At 46.4% G+C, this 14,681-nt stretch overlaps 1 long non-coding RNA gene across 21 annotated transcripts in view; it reads left to right on the top strand.

The window, feature by feature from the left end:
* LOC105081190 (uncharacterized) overlaps positions 1 to 14,681 on the top strand; it is an 80,174-nt gene that overhangs the window by 11,002 nt on the left and 54,491 nt on the right. Inside the window, exon 3 of one of the 21 annotated variants that reach the window (XR_012501452.1) lies at positions 13,430 to 13,617. The exons of 19 other annotated variants lie outside the window; for them this stretch is intronic. This is a non-coding gene — a long non-coding RNA (uncharacterized LOC105081190). Of the gene's footprint in view, positions 1 to 13,426; positions 13,618 to 14,681 lie in introns of all 21 variants that reach the window. One more of the 21 variants, XR_012501451.1, reaches the window with a different exon arrangement.

The raw sequence follows: 14,681 nt of genomic DNA, 5'->3' as shown, positions 1-14,681 counted from the left end.
GCTGCGTGGGGCGCGCGCAGGGTGGGTCCGGCGGCCGCGGGCGCCCAGCCTCTCTTCAGTCTGAAGGCCCCATCCCCTGCTGCTGGCTTGACATTCTCCTTGTGAGGTGAAGTCTACACAGAGCAAAACACTCAAGTGTTCAGCGTACTTCTGTGAGTTTTGACAAATGCGTACCCGTGTAAACCAAACCCTGATCAAGATGCAGAACATTTCCATTACCTCCCCTAGGAAGTTCCTCTCAGTCTGACCCTCGGATTAGTGTCGCCTGTTGTGCGCGTCACACGAGTGAAACCAACAGGACGACAAGCCTGCTGTGTCTGGCTTCTTCCCTCAATGACCCTAACACCAGCATGAGGGGCCACAGAGCCGGCCACGCTGAAAGGACCCATGTTCTTGTTTGGGGGGTGGGGCAGCAGGCCTCCCCGAAGAACACTTGGACAGGAGGGACTCCTCCAGAGAGGGTCACGGGTGCTGGCGGCCCTGCCAGCCCAGTGGCCTCGGCACACGTGCTCACCCATCTGACAAGGACCTAGTGTCCACTGCCTGGCGGAGCAGACAGAGCTGACAACTCCCAGCCTTGAGGAAGCGGACACTCCGAGATGTTCATCCACTGGGGCTTGAAAGTTGCCATCAGAAACGTGAATTTATAAACCTGAATGAACTCCACTTAGGGTTCAGGTGTTAACTCTTACATCTCATACAAATACACTGGTTTTATGACACACAAGACTAAAAAGGTTTATTCTGAAAAACATTTTTCCATTATGATTTGAGTATTAAGATCTTATTCTATAAAAGATCATGACATATGCTCTGTTTTCTGCTCATTTTTCTATTATATGATTAAAATATCAATAGAAATGAAACAGGGCACATCACTACAGACAACTCAGACGTTAAAAGGTAATACAGGGCCATCCCCAAAGCTTTATGCGCACACATCTGACGCCACAGGTGAGAGGGAGCAGCATCTCAAAAATACAAACGACTGAAACTCACTGATTATGAACAAGGTAACTTGAACAGCCTTATAAACAACTAAACAAACTGAATTTACAAATTCAAAACTCCTGAGAAAGAAATCTCTAAGCCAGGAAGGTTTCACTGAAGAATTCTACCAAACATTTAAGTTAGAATTAACACCAATTTTTCCACCACTGAATACACAACCTATTCCAGAAAACAGAGGAGGAGAAAGTACTTCTCAATACGGTGTTAGCCAGTATTACCCTGACAGCAAAACCCCAGACAGTGTGAAAAAGGAGAACTGTATTCCTCATGTATATAGACGTGAAAATCCCCAACAGAGTGCTAGCAAATGCAGCTCTGCAGGATCAGAACTGCACACCGCAGCCCAGGGAGGGTTACTCCAGAGACGCAAGGTTGGCTTAACATTCAAAAGTCAACCAGTGTGACCCACAACACCGGGAAGCTGAAGTAGAAAAGCCATGTGACCTTACCAACTGATGCATGAAAAGCACCTGACAAAATTCAGCACCCTTTGATTTTTTAAAAAGTGTTCAATCATTGATTCCTTCTGAAATTTATTTTGGAATTAGTATAAAATGTGGCTCTAAAGTAATCAAAAAGTTACCTTCAATTTATCCTAACACATTTAACCTTTGCCCTTTGGTTTCTGTGGCTTATGTTATAAAATACCCAATTCTCTCTCTCTCTCTCTCTCTCACACACACACACAGACACACACAGTAAACAGCGGGTGTCTGAGTCTGTGGGAATTCTGCTTTGTTCTCCTGAGTTGTGTCCTACACACCCCGCCTGCAGCAGACTCAGTGTTTGCTGGTTTCCTGTCATTGCTCTTGTTTTTCAGAACTTTAATATTCTCTTAACTATTTTTTCCAATTACTAATGTTTTTACTTATTACAGCTTTTAAATTACTGTTAACAGTTATTCACACTTCTTTATCTGATTTAAATAATCATATTGAAATAACTAGCCAAGTTTGCTGTGAATAGGTCAGTGCTGTGCACACATCACAGATGAAACGCAGAGGAGTAAACTTATTATTTCTTCCTATACTGAGCAGCAGTCTGTTGTGTCTGCATAAATATTTCACAGAAGATCTAAAAATACCTGGAAAAAATTCACAGGGGCACAAAACAGGCCAGGGAAATGGACCCAATGTAATTTTCAGCAGTGAACTGCTTTGCTCACAGTCAGTTAACAGCTGCGGAGTCAGGAAGACCAGCTGTGGCAGGGCCAGTGCAGACAGACGGGGACAGACTCCCGCACCCAGATATTTAGACCTCGAGCTGTTCCCTCACTCTTACCTTCAAAGAGGGAATAGGGTCTGTCAGGAATGCAGCACCCATACTCCGTATCCTAGACACCACTCTGCAAACTAGGAAGAAAGATTTCTCTTTAAGAGTGGAGATTGCACTTGGTGGAAATGCAACAAATAAGACACCGCAGTAAATTCATCAAGAATCAAGGAAACCAGACTCCAGGCAACAGAGCGGTCGGGAGTGTGGGCTCGGGCAGACACAGCGCCCCCTCTTCTGTGCTGGTGAGACCTGTGTGAGCCTGTCTCCTCATCCGTCAAGTGGAATTCCCTCCAAAGGTCGCAAGGACCGAAGGAGACGTCTCACACCTCAACGACCACCTTGTCTTTTCTAGGCACTGTCTCCTGCCCCAGATTAAGATGTTGGCTCTGAAACCGCTCCCTGGGTGTGCTTCCAGCTCGGCAGGGCCCCGGCCACCATCCCGGCCCCAGTGCCAGAGCCCGCAGCCCTCACCCCCCTCCCCACAGCTCCCTGGCCTGCCCGCTGCTGACCCACCGCATGGTTCATCCTGAAAACTCGTCCCTCAGCTTTCTCAGTGATTTCCTTTGAGCTCCTGGCTCCTTCCCCCTTAAACCTCTTCAGTGGATTTTTACAACATTGTAATACATTTCCCTCTTTTTGGTTAAGCTAACTTACTTTTTGTTACATGTACATAAAGAATCATAGGTAATAAACACAAGGAATATCAAATTCAGCACATATAAAATAAGACTTTGCTTTCCGCCTCCAGATCTGCTCACTTTTCCAGCCTGCTTGATGCACCATCTGTCTGGTCTCCCTGGTCAGACAGCAGGGAGACACTCATACATTTCCCTCTTCTCTGCATTAAAAAAACCCCACTAAGTTCTGTAGACTGAACATCGTAAGTGTTTCTAAATCTCTCCTCTTTCATATCACAGCCCATGCCTTGGTTTATAACTCAACATTTCTTGCATTAATTATTAGAGAGCAGTTTGGAAAAACCCAACCCCTACCTCATTTGTTCCACTGTGACCACGGCAAGCACCTCGAGAGAGGAGTCTCAACATGAGTCTCACATCTTGTGAAGCCCCCCTTCTGGGTGAGGACCCACCTGGCTGGTCACGAGCACCCCTGGGGGCTGGGCACCGCCGGCCTGGGCTCCCTCACCACCGAGTCTAGGGTGGGCTCCAGGCATTCTTTCAAAGCCCCCCCCACCGTGAGTCTCAGGTGTGACCGAGGCTGAGACCTGCTGACTAAAGGGAAGGACTAACTTCCTTTGGCCTCTATCCCCCCGACTTCCCCGCTCACCCCTTGCATCCCCCAACGCTGCACTGCACCGTGCTGGGCCTGCCTCCCTGCCTCTGCAGGGCGCCTCTCCGACCCAGCGGCCCCCCCACGCCATGCCGCACCTGCCTGGCTCATCATCTTTAGAAGGCTAGCCGTGTCTCAGCCCCGTGATGCCTTTGTCAGTCTCCACTTTTACTTAACTGCCTGCTACTGCGATCACCGCCAGCCAGCGCTGGCCCTCGCCTCCCCAGCCCCATTGCCTGCTCCAGCCACAGGACCTGGGTGTTCACCCTCCAGGCCCCTCTGCTGGTGGCACTGCTCCCACCCCTCCTTGCTCGATTTCCAGCTGTCTCCTAGGTCTCGGCCTGGATGTCACCTTCCGACACCCAGACTCAGCGCCTGCCCTCCCCTGCCTGCCGGGCCTCGCTGTGAGCGCGGGCACTAAGCAGCACGTGTGTCCCGGGCACCGGGCCGGGGTCTCTATTCCTCCTGGTTTGAGGGAAGGTTTCATGATAAAAAGAATATAAACAAGAAGCCACCCCGAGCGCCTCCGTCTGCCAAGGGTCACTGTAGACATTCTGGTGTATTTTCTTCTGTCTTTTTCTGTGTCTCTGTGACTCTGTTTTGTGAAATGTGTAGAGTTATAAAAACACCAGCCAACATTTACTGAGTCCTGCATCTTCACACCGTGGGTGTGTATTAAGTCTCTACCCCGTGCCGGGCTCTGCTCCAGGTACCACGGTAGGGCTGTGGCTTGGACAAACGGCTGTGCAGCTGACGGTCCAGGGTGAGCACTCAGGGAGGAGCAGCACACAGGGAGGGACCGGGCGGCTCCGTCACGGCAGACCTCGCAGGCTCCACAAAAGCATATAAGTCCGGGTGGGAATGGCAAGGAGCCGCCAGGCAGGTTTCAGGGGGCCCGAGGTACATCCCACTCTGGAGAGAGGGGTGAGGTGGTGGAGAAGCAGCCGACGGCCAAGGCACACAGGGCGCTCTGCCCTGGGGGTGTGGGTTCTCCTCACGGGGCCGTGGGAAACCACTGGAGGGCGCTAAGCAGGGGCCACTGCAGATGATCTGTCTATTGCCTCAATTCTTCCTGGAACAGACTGAGGGGGTTAGTATTTTTACAGATGGGGAAACAGAGAGCTTGAAGAAGGAGCGCCCCGAAGTCATTAAGCTAATAACTGCATAGGAGGGCATTCTAATAGGTCGTGAGTCTCCAGAACACACTTCCTCTCCTTGGGCCCATGTTACAGGAGGGGCCCCGAGCACAGGGCGGCCAGGGGCAAGGCTATGCTGGAAGGAACCCCAGAACACGTCTGAAGGAGGAGAGAGCCATGTGGGGCTCTGTGCCCGCTCTGGATGGTCCAGGAGCTGTTTGGATGGGTGCCCTTACCTTGCAGTCATGGCAGAGGTGCTCTGTGTCCCGCGTGAGGTGGTACAGGGAGAGGAAGGGGTAGCTGTTCCCCGCGGTCCCAGGCAGATCCTGCAGCAGGCCTCGCCGCCAGGTCATACTGCCACACTCCACAGCATCTTCCAGGTACTTCTCCTTAAACACCTGGCTGATGAAAAACAGATCAGTATTAGAAAGATGTCTTTAATAATGACCTAGCAAAATACTTCCCCTTTCTGTTTAGAAAACTACCCGGTGTTAGGAAACCTGAAGTGGCTCCGGGGGTAAGACTAACCCCGCCGGAGTGTCACACCACCGGCCTGCAATCTCGTCCACTCCTGCACCCCTCATCCTCCGTCTGTGCGTGGTTTTTCAAAAGCAGTTCTACAATTGAGTTCAAAAATCGAAAGGAAAACTACCAGGTCTCTTTCATGAGATGTTCTATCACAAACAGACCATTTGGTGCTTCCTGGGACGCAGGCTGCAACTCTGAAACTCCTTCTCATGTAGTGGGCAGTCGATGGTTTCACAGCATCCTGGCAGCTACATCTAGAAAATTCTATATCCCAGATCAGCCACACATCAAAAGTGCCCCATGAGAGGACATAAACCTCCACAGCGCTTCCAGCCCGGGGGCAGCAGCACTGTCTCCAGGGAGGGGTTACGTGGACGGACAGACAAAGAACGCTGGCAAGACGAGGCACCAGCTTCCCTTCACACTTCATTTGTTTTCCCTCCCTGGCCCTCTCCTCCGAGCCCCTCACTGGCAGCCTCCACCTGCTTAGCTCGTTCCATCCTAGTGTGAAAATGTTTTGGGCCACGGACCAGAGGCAGAGTCACTGGGGACAGCTCCTTGGGGTGGGAAATAGGGCCCTCCATGTGGCTGCTGAGTAGCGACCTCCTGGGCACGTGGCTGAGAAGGTCGGAGGCTGCAGGAAAAGCAAAGGGCCTGAACTGCACCCAGTGTCCACCCAGGGCAGGAGCGGGGGAAACGGGCACACCCGCACGCCAGTCACCACTCCTGGGGCAGAGTCTCGCCGGGGTCAGAGGCGACTCTTGACTCACGAAAGCAGGTGAGACTTGGGCTCTGGGGCCCGACTGCCAGAGTCTGAATCTCAGCTCTGTCACCGTTAAGGGTGCCCTTGGACAAGTCACTTCACCTCTTATGTCTTAGTCTTCTTTACCATTTCTTCATCTCAGCGGCTTGCTGGATTAGGATGAAGTACCACGCAAGAAGCTCTCAGAGCCCTGCGTGGCACGCACAGCGCTGACTACTCCTGAGCTGCCATTAACTACTGCTCTCCCACGTTCCCAGCCCAGCACAAATACTCCTTCCTGCCATTAGTGTCTGAAGCCTCTTAAAATGGATTATAAAGAGAAACTTCCCCATCTTAAACAAATATTTGATCCAAGCTAATAGGTGAAGGGAGACCGTGTTAGAAGCTCTGTCCTAAAACCACACAAGAGCAAGGCCAGTCCTACAGGAAAGCTGACTCGCTCCTTTCTAGGGGTGGCCAGGAGTGGGTGAGGGCTGAAAGGGAATTGGGTCACATTTCCTTCCCGGCACCCCCGCTCCCCTGACAGACTGCTGGAGGGGTGGCCCACTCATGCTGTAAGTGAGGAACTACTTTTAACAGTTTGGGATAGTTTAAAATTTAATGATTATAGAAGACAGCTAACAGATTTAGTCACAGATCTATCTTCTCTACATTGTAGCCATTATAACTTGGCCAGAAAATCTGTTTACTTATCCACCTTACTTTTCTCAAATGGTAAATTTCCCTGGGAAATGTCACGGCATAAAGTCTGAAGAGACAGTACATGCAGAGGAAAACAAACATAAGGGATCTGGAGTAGGGAGACACTGATTGGATTCCTTCTTCCACAAATACTAACTGTAACTTTGGGGGGGTCATCATGACTTCTCTGAGCCTGTTTGCTCATGTTACAGAATGGACAGATGCAGAGATGACCAAGTGTTGAAAACAGAAACAAGGATTTGGGGCAGTTATTGAAAATCTTTCAGGATGAAAAGGAAACTACACTCATCACCAATGAATGGTTTGGAAATCCAAGAGGAAATGTCGCTATAAAGAGAAACGGATATCCAGGAACTGAAAAAATACCAACAGGTGAAATTTGAAAACTTACTGGGTAGGCTTAATAGCAGACTGGACACAGGAGAAGAAACCATTACTGAATATAAAGCTGGATAAACAGAAATTAAGCAATCTGAATTACAGAAAGGGAGAAACCCTAAAAATAAAAGCCTCAGAGATCTGCTGGAAAGTCAAGGCCTAACATTTACCAAATGTACTGAAAGACGTACAATTACGAGTTTAAGAAGCTTAAGGAATCTCAAAGCAGGATAAATACGAACAGATACACAGAGGTACATGATAAAATATTGAAAACCAAAAAGTAAGGAAATGAATGCTTCCAGAGGAAAAGCACACTATGCATAAAGGATGACGAATTTCTCAGGAGCAGCGGAGGCCACGAGACAGTGGAGCTGTATCTTTGAAGTTCTGAAAGAAAAAAAAGAACTGTCAGCTTAGAACTCTACTCCCAGCAAAGTATCTTTAAAGAATGAAGGGGAAATAAAGACAAATGTAAGATAAGTGAAAAAATCAATGTGTGGTCACCAAACCTAGATGATAAGAAACACTAAGGGAGGTTCTTCAGGCCAAAGGAGAGGACACCAGATTAGAGTCTGGACCATCCGGAAGGAATGAAAAGCACTGAAAAGGGGAAATATTCAAACATATCAAAGACCATCCTTTTTTGTCTTAATTTCTTTAAAACACATAGGACTATTTAAAAAGCAAAAATTATAAAATGGTACTGAGGGTTTACAGCATTTGCTGACACGTCTGACAGATGCAATGAAGATGAACAGGACTGCAGTCAGACAACAGGCGCCTGGTCCTTTCTTGCAGTTCACGTGAAGTTGCAATGTTAACTCTGAACGGACTGGGAAAAGTTAAGAATGTATATTGCAATCTGTATGTTGCAACATTAAAGATGCATGTTTAGCAGCCACTAAAAATATGTACAAATAGATACAGTTAAAGAGTCAACAGAGAAATTAAAATAGAATTTTAGAAAATATCCAATTAATCTCTCCTACCTCCTTAAAAAAGGCAAGAAGGAAAAAAATCGAAGACAAAAAAGAGTCCCTGGATGTAGCCAATAGAAACCACATGAAAACATGACTGAGCTAAATCCAACCATATAAATAATTACATTAACTATATGTGAACCACACATTCCAAATTAAAGGCCGAGACTGTCAGACTGCCTTGCTAGACAAGTCCCAGTTAAGAAGAGACACACATTAAATATAAAAACATCAAAATTACAATCAAAATTACTGATGTAAGTGAAAGCAAATATAAATAGAGAGATATATCATATTTGTGGATAAGAACACTCAATATTGATACAAGTTCTACCAAAATTGATCTACAGATTGAATGCAATTTCAGTCATAATCCCAAAAGGCCTCTTTTCTAGACACTGACAAACTAATTTCTAAAATTTGTATAGGAATGCAAAGGATTCCAGTATAGAATATTTAAAACAATTCTGGAGAAACAACAACAACAAAGTTGAAGTCTTAAGACTTCAAAACTTACAATAAAGCTAGAGTAATCCCATCAGTGTGGCACCGCGGTGACAGGTGAACAGGCCAGAGTCACAGGACAGAGAGCCCAGCAATAAACCCAGGCTTACCAGCTCACTTGATTTTGACCTCATGCCTTTCTAGGCACCAAAATCAATCAAACGGGAAATAAACATCTTTTCAACAAGTGATGTGGGAGCATTCAGATATCCCTATGGTTCAAAGAAAAACCTCACTCCTTACTTTACATAACATACAAAACTGGGGAGAGAGGGTACAGCTCAGGGGCAGAGCGTATGCTTAGCATGCACGAGGTCCTGGGGTCAATTCATTAAGATACATAAGTAAATCAATAAACCTAATTACCCCCCCATAACATATAAAAGTAATGAGACAGATCACAGTTCTAAATGTAAATCTAAATCCATGAAGCACGCTGGGGAACATTATTGGTGTAATGTGGGGGCAAGAAAAAATTTCTTAGACAAGATACACAAAGTAACTGCCATTCAGAAAAACGACAACACTGATAAGATAGACTTTATCAGAATTAAAAAACTCTATTCATATTCATAAAGACTATAATTAGGCCAACTACAGACTGGGAGAAATTATTTCCAAAACATATATCTACCAAAAGGACTTGTAACCAGGACATATGAAGAATTTTTACAACTCAGTAATAAAGGGACAAAAAATACATGAAACAATGTGGGTAAAAGATAGGAACAGAGACTCAACAAAAATATACGGCTGACCCACGAACAACGTGGGGGTTGGGGCGCTGACCCCTACCCAGTTGGAAATACTTGCATAACGTTACAGTCCCTCTCTGTATGCCTTTCTGTGTCCTCAGATTCAACCCACCCTGGACTGTGTGGTACCGTAACTGTACTGACTGAAAAAAATCCACATAAAATGGCCCCACACAGTTCAAATCCATGTTGTTCAAGGGTCAACTGTACACTCAGCCCATGAGCACAAGCAAAATTGCTCAACATCATTAATCATCAGGAAGATGCAAATTAAAACCATGATGAAATACCCACCAGAGTAAAACCACGGAGACTTCCAACACCAAGTGTTGGCAGAGACGTGGAGCAGCTGGAACTCCCCTGTACCACTGACGGGACAAAAAACAGCACAGCCCTCAGAGAACAGGTGTGGCAGTGTCTTCTAAAACTAAACAAGCTACTTTCTGATTCGGCAGTTCCACTCCTAGGTATCAGCTCCAAAGAAATGAAAACATATGTTCACAAAAAGACTTGTACAAAAATGTTCACTGTAGCTTATTCAAAATAGTAAAAGAGCAGATACAGTTTAAAAACAAAGGGGTAAATGGTAGCATGTTTACAGATGATGCTTAATACCGGGAAGGTATCAGAATCTTGAGGAAGAAGAAGGCATAGTTAAAAAAATCTCACCAGGTGACTCTGATATGTACACCACCTAGAAAGACATTCCATGTTAGAAAAAAACCAACTTACAAATGAGCCTTTGGAACATAACTTGTATGAAAATACTTTCTGATGTACAGTCAGCAGTTGCCCATCAGGACACATTTCGAACACAGCTCTATTCTGGGGATGTCAGAGCAGGCTTGCAGGTGCGGGGGGGGGGGGCGCGGGAGGTGTGGTTCCCTCACACATTTAGCCCAGAAGCAAAGGAGTGCACTGGTACCACTTTGGTGTGACTTAACGTGGTTTTCTTGGGCACCATATTTCCCTTTCCAAATGTAATTTCATTTGACCAACGTGAGCACTTGTTCACAAATGCCAAGTCCACAAAAGCTGCTAGTGTCCTAGGGCTTAAATGTGTGGTCAGAGGAAGGTAGAATTTGTTACCATTACCTGTGGTTTGCTGGCAGATAATCAAGAACTGACTGTAACTGTTCATCAGAGTAGCTTCCAGCTCTGAGGTTCCCAAATGTAATGTGCTAGGAAATCATTTACAGTTAATAAAGTTCCTACCACAGTATAGAAATATTGTTAAAATCTTGACCTTTTCCCCCAAGACTATCTAAAATACTAAATAATTCAGAATAATGCATGTTCATACAAAGAAGAGTAAACCGTAGCTGAAATGTGATTAGCATCTATAGGAAGGCAAAACAAAGTGAGTGAATATGGGCTCAACTCACAGTTTTATTTGTGAAAGATATTAATTCTTTTTCAAATACTTGAACAATTTACGCCTTCATAAGTGTTCCTGAAGAACTTACGTCTTCATGTGCCAGCATAAGAAACTGTTGAAAACTTATTACTACACAAAATTTAAACACTTGCCAATTTTAAGAGATGGTCTCAATGGACGTGGACCCTCTCGATCTGAGTTAACAATAACTTGAGAGGAAACAGAGGCTAGAGCTGCATTTCCCTAGCTGCGCCACCCCCTGCCCCGGCCAAACGCAGACTGCGCACTCTCCTCGCTGACTTACGCTCAGAGGACGGAATTTCACCTCCAGTTGTGAAACTATTATACACGCGTCTCCAAATTCCCCTTGGTGCCTCTGCCCCCAAGGATTCTGCTGTGCTTCCCCTTCCTCATGTTTGAGAGTCTTGATGTAAGAGGACAAAATTAAGTTTTACTGACAAAGTACAGGATGTTAATGTCATTGTCCATGCTTCCTAGAAAAGAGACATTGCTGTTTCGGAATCAGCGGGGTGGGGACAGCGTCCAAACGTTCCCCAGAGCCGAGCGCTGCAGGCAGAGCTGCCCATGCGCCTGCTCCCCGGTTTCCAGCCGCAGCAGAGACAGGTGGCGGCCACTGTCAACAGACAGGTAGAAATGAACTGCCCTGGACAGAGGGCCCTCTGGGGGCCCTGGCTCCTAACCACCTGCTCACAGCCCATGGCTCAGGTGAGGAAGCAGGGCTGGGGAGACCCCCAGAAGCCAAAGTTACCCACCACCAGGAGCACCTCCCTCTACAGATGATCCTCTTTAATGTGAAAGAGAAAAGGAGTCTGACAAACAGAAGTTTTCACTTTTAACAAAGTCATAAGTCTGTTCTGAATATCAAAGGATTCCTGTTTGTGCTGTCAATACTGTGCTTAGATATGATGGTTGGATAGTTATAATATTACAGATTTATCTCTGTGTCACCGAAGATACAGCAATTGCTCTCAACTCCAGGAAATGGGAGGCAGTGATGTGAACAGAATCCTGCTGTAATTTAAAAGCTGAGATATTGTCAGCAACATGAATGACTCAGCTCTTCTGATTTCCAAAAAGTATACTTACTGTGCTTCCCTCTCATCAAAAATCATAACTTTGAGTTATTTTCTTGAATGCTTACACCTGACTTTTATATTATGTGAATATTTTTAGTGTTCTTGTTGTAGGACTAAAAAATTCTGAGAAATTAGCCTAACTCATGAGATTATTCCCCCAACTTCTCTAAGTAATTTATTATAGTTCCTGTTAAAAGGAAAATAAAATTTAATCAGGGGCCAGTTCTTCTGTAATTTTCAGGGAGACTTATGCATTCTGCTCCAGTGACTCCAGCTATTTCTGCAAAACTGAGAGACCCGGCCAAACACTGATCAGTCGTTGTGGTGCCAGTTACATCCTTTTGTGTATAAGCAACAATCTCCAACAGCAACTATTGCAAATAAAGATGCACTCAGAGGAAAACAAAATTGCAAAAGAAGCATTGTTTGCTTTCAACTTTCATGATAATTCAAAGTCCAGGAGAGAGATCAGCAGTATTCTTAATGCTGTGCCCGGACAGATCTCGAACCTACTGTAATTAATCAGTAGAAGTACTGCCTGTTTTCCTGTAATACCCCATATGTATGAAAATGTGAATGCCACATCCATCTCTTGTAAATAATTTTATAGTAGTTTTTAACTCAAATTTTAAAAAATCTTTATAATACAGAGAAATATAAAATGATGCAAAGTCAAACAAAGAAGCATTTGGCCTATAATACTGCCTATTGGCTTAGTGGCTCTTCATACTTACTAGAATAAAAATCATTAGGATGCTGTCATCTTAGTTTTTTTTTTTACACATGAATAAAATTCCTGTTAAAACACACACGTACACTTAGAGCTCTAACCACAGTGATGAACAGTGAAATAAAAAGACTTTCTGTAAAAACATTAATTCTAAAAGGTTGTATGTTTGCAAGCAAATGTGCTTACCAGAACCAAACTGAAAACTTGGTAGGGAAAACTGCCTCTGCACACATGGATGCTGAGGACACGGGCTGCACGGACCTTGTACACCCCATTCAAAGGACCAGCTCGCCCCCTCTTCAGAGAGCGAGCAAAGGAACTTGCTACTTGTTTTCACTCCCAGGAAAGCCTTGTCTGAATTTCTCATCCGGCCTCTTAGCAACTTCTGTTGCTTAAGGAGACTAAGAACCCTGGTCAGGAGCAAGTTCACGGCTCCCCTTTACTCCCCGCTTTCATGCCATTTCCCATTACAGTTGCCACTGTCATTGCTGGAAAACATGATTTACATATTTTAATGCATTTTAATCTTCTTCCCCCTAAACTGAACTATACAAGGGCAGGGAGTATATTTGTTTTATGTACTAAGAGAATACCCAGTGTTTTCCCGTAAAACCTCAGTGCTTAGAAGTTCTTAAATGTGAACCAAAGTGGTCTCCCCTCTAGAGTCTGGCTCTGCTTTTTGACAGCTACTTGGAGGCAGCTCTTGAGCCCTGCAAGGAAGTTCTTAGTTCCAAGCCCAGTGGGCAGGGTGAACGCTCCCCGGTTCCCTCCAGCCACCTCCTAGCACCCTGGGGATCAGCAAGCAATGGCTGGAACCCACTCTGGACTCTGTGAACAAGTCTTACTATTGGAGATCAGATTTCTGCCCCTCAGGAAATGAACTTTCCATCTTTCAGAAGATGCCAAACTTCGCTGGGGAGAAGATTCTGGTCTATTTCCAGTCTGTCTCTCTGAGGATACACCCCATGTGGAAACGCTAATGAGGATGAACACGACACTGTTTAATTATAGCCCAGCAAGTCATTTATAATTACCTCTTCATCTAATGCTTCTGTGGAGGAAGGAGTGAACTATGTTCCCTTTAGAGGTGAGTGAACTCTTTCTGGCTCCTTATTGCAGTAGGAGCTGTAATTTCCCAAGTGTGACGCTTGCAGCAAAACAGTTCAATTATAATCCAAACACAGGCAATTTACTTACTGGTAGGATGGGTGCCCTTGGTTCATACTTAAGAGGACTCAAACATCAGATGGAGTCGTCTCTGGTGCCGATCTGGTCTTCCTGCTCCTTCAGTTCCAATCTATGGGGCCTTGGAGAGTGCAGTGTGGTGCTCTGAGAACACGGCTCAGCGCATCTGCGGTCACAGCCAGGCCTGTATCTCCACGGAGGCCGGCGCAGAGGAGTCCTGGGAGACCGGTGCTGTGGATGAGCAGGGCAGGAGGAAGTCTAGGGGGCACAGGCCTTTTGGCAAAAAATGACACATATCAGAAAAATGCCTTATGGCAAGATTTGGGGCTGGGGACTCAAAGGTCATTGATCCAGCGTTTTCTGTCAACATCTGTGACATAGTCTCTCCCTAGGGAAAAATGTGTTCAACACACCGCATATGGCTGCCTGGAAAAGGGGTAGTTTTCACAGAGCCCAGGAGCCCATGGGGCAAAGCACTCAGCTTCCCTGCAAAGTGGCCTTTGGCGTTGCTGGGGATAGCGCCGGAGAGCTTTCTCCCTTCTCTCTGGGCAGAAAAGCCAGATGACAAACGCAGTGATAGAAAGAGTGCAGGCACGACGGTTAGGGTTGCAGGGACATGGACGGAGGTGGCTTTGGCCAGGCGGGGAATCGCGCCTGAGGGTTTCTCTGATGGAACCTCCCCTGCAGCTGCCTTGCTATCAAGGAAGACCCTCTCCCTCCAGAAGCCTGGGATTTGGGTCAAAGGGATGGGAGTCGAAGAAGCAGGAGCTGGGTGAAGGCTAAGGCGGAACCGTCTATAGTGAGCACGCTGTCACCTTGGCTCCTCCCCACGACCTGGCCACACCCAGGGGCGGGGCCGAGCCACGAGCCCCTCCCATGCTGGCTTCTGCGGGGTTTGCAGCTTCCAGAAGCAGCAGGGCCCTGCTGGTTTCTCACCTCCCCCCCAGCTTCCGGCGTCCCCTGGTA

This window comes from Camelus bactrianus, chromosome 21, assembly GCF_048773025.1.
Source record: "Camelus bactrianus isolate YW-2024 breed Bactrian camel chromosome 21, ASM4877302v1, whole genome shotgun sequence".
NCBI lineage: Eukaryota > Metazoa > Chordata > Mammalia > Artiodactyla > Camelidae > Camelus > Camelus bactrianus.
This window is presented reverse-complemented; position numbering and strand designations above follow the sequence as displayed.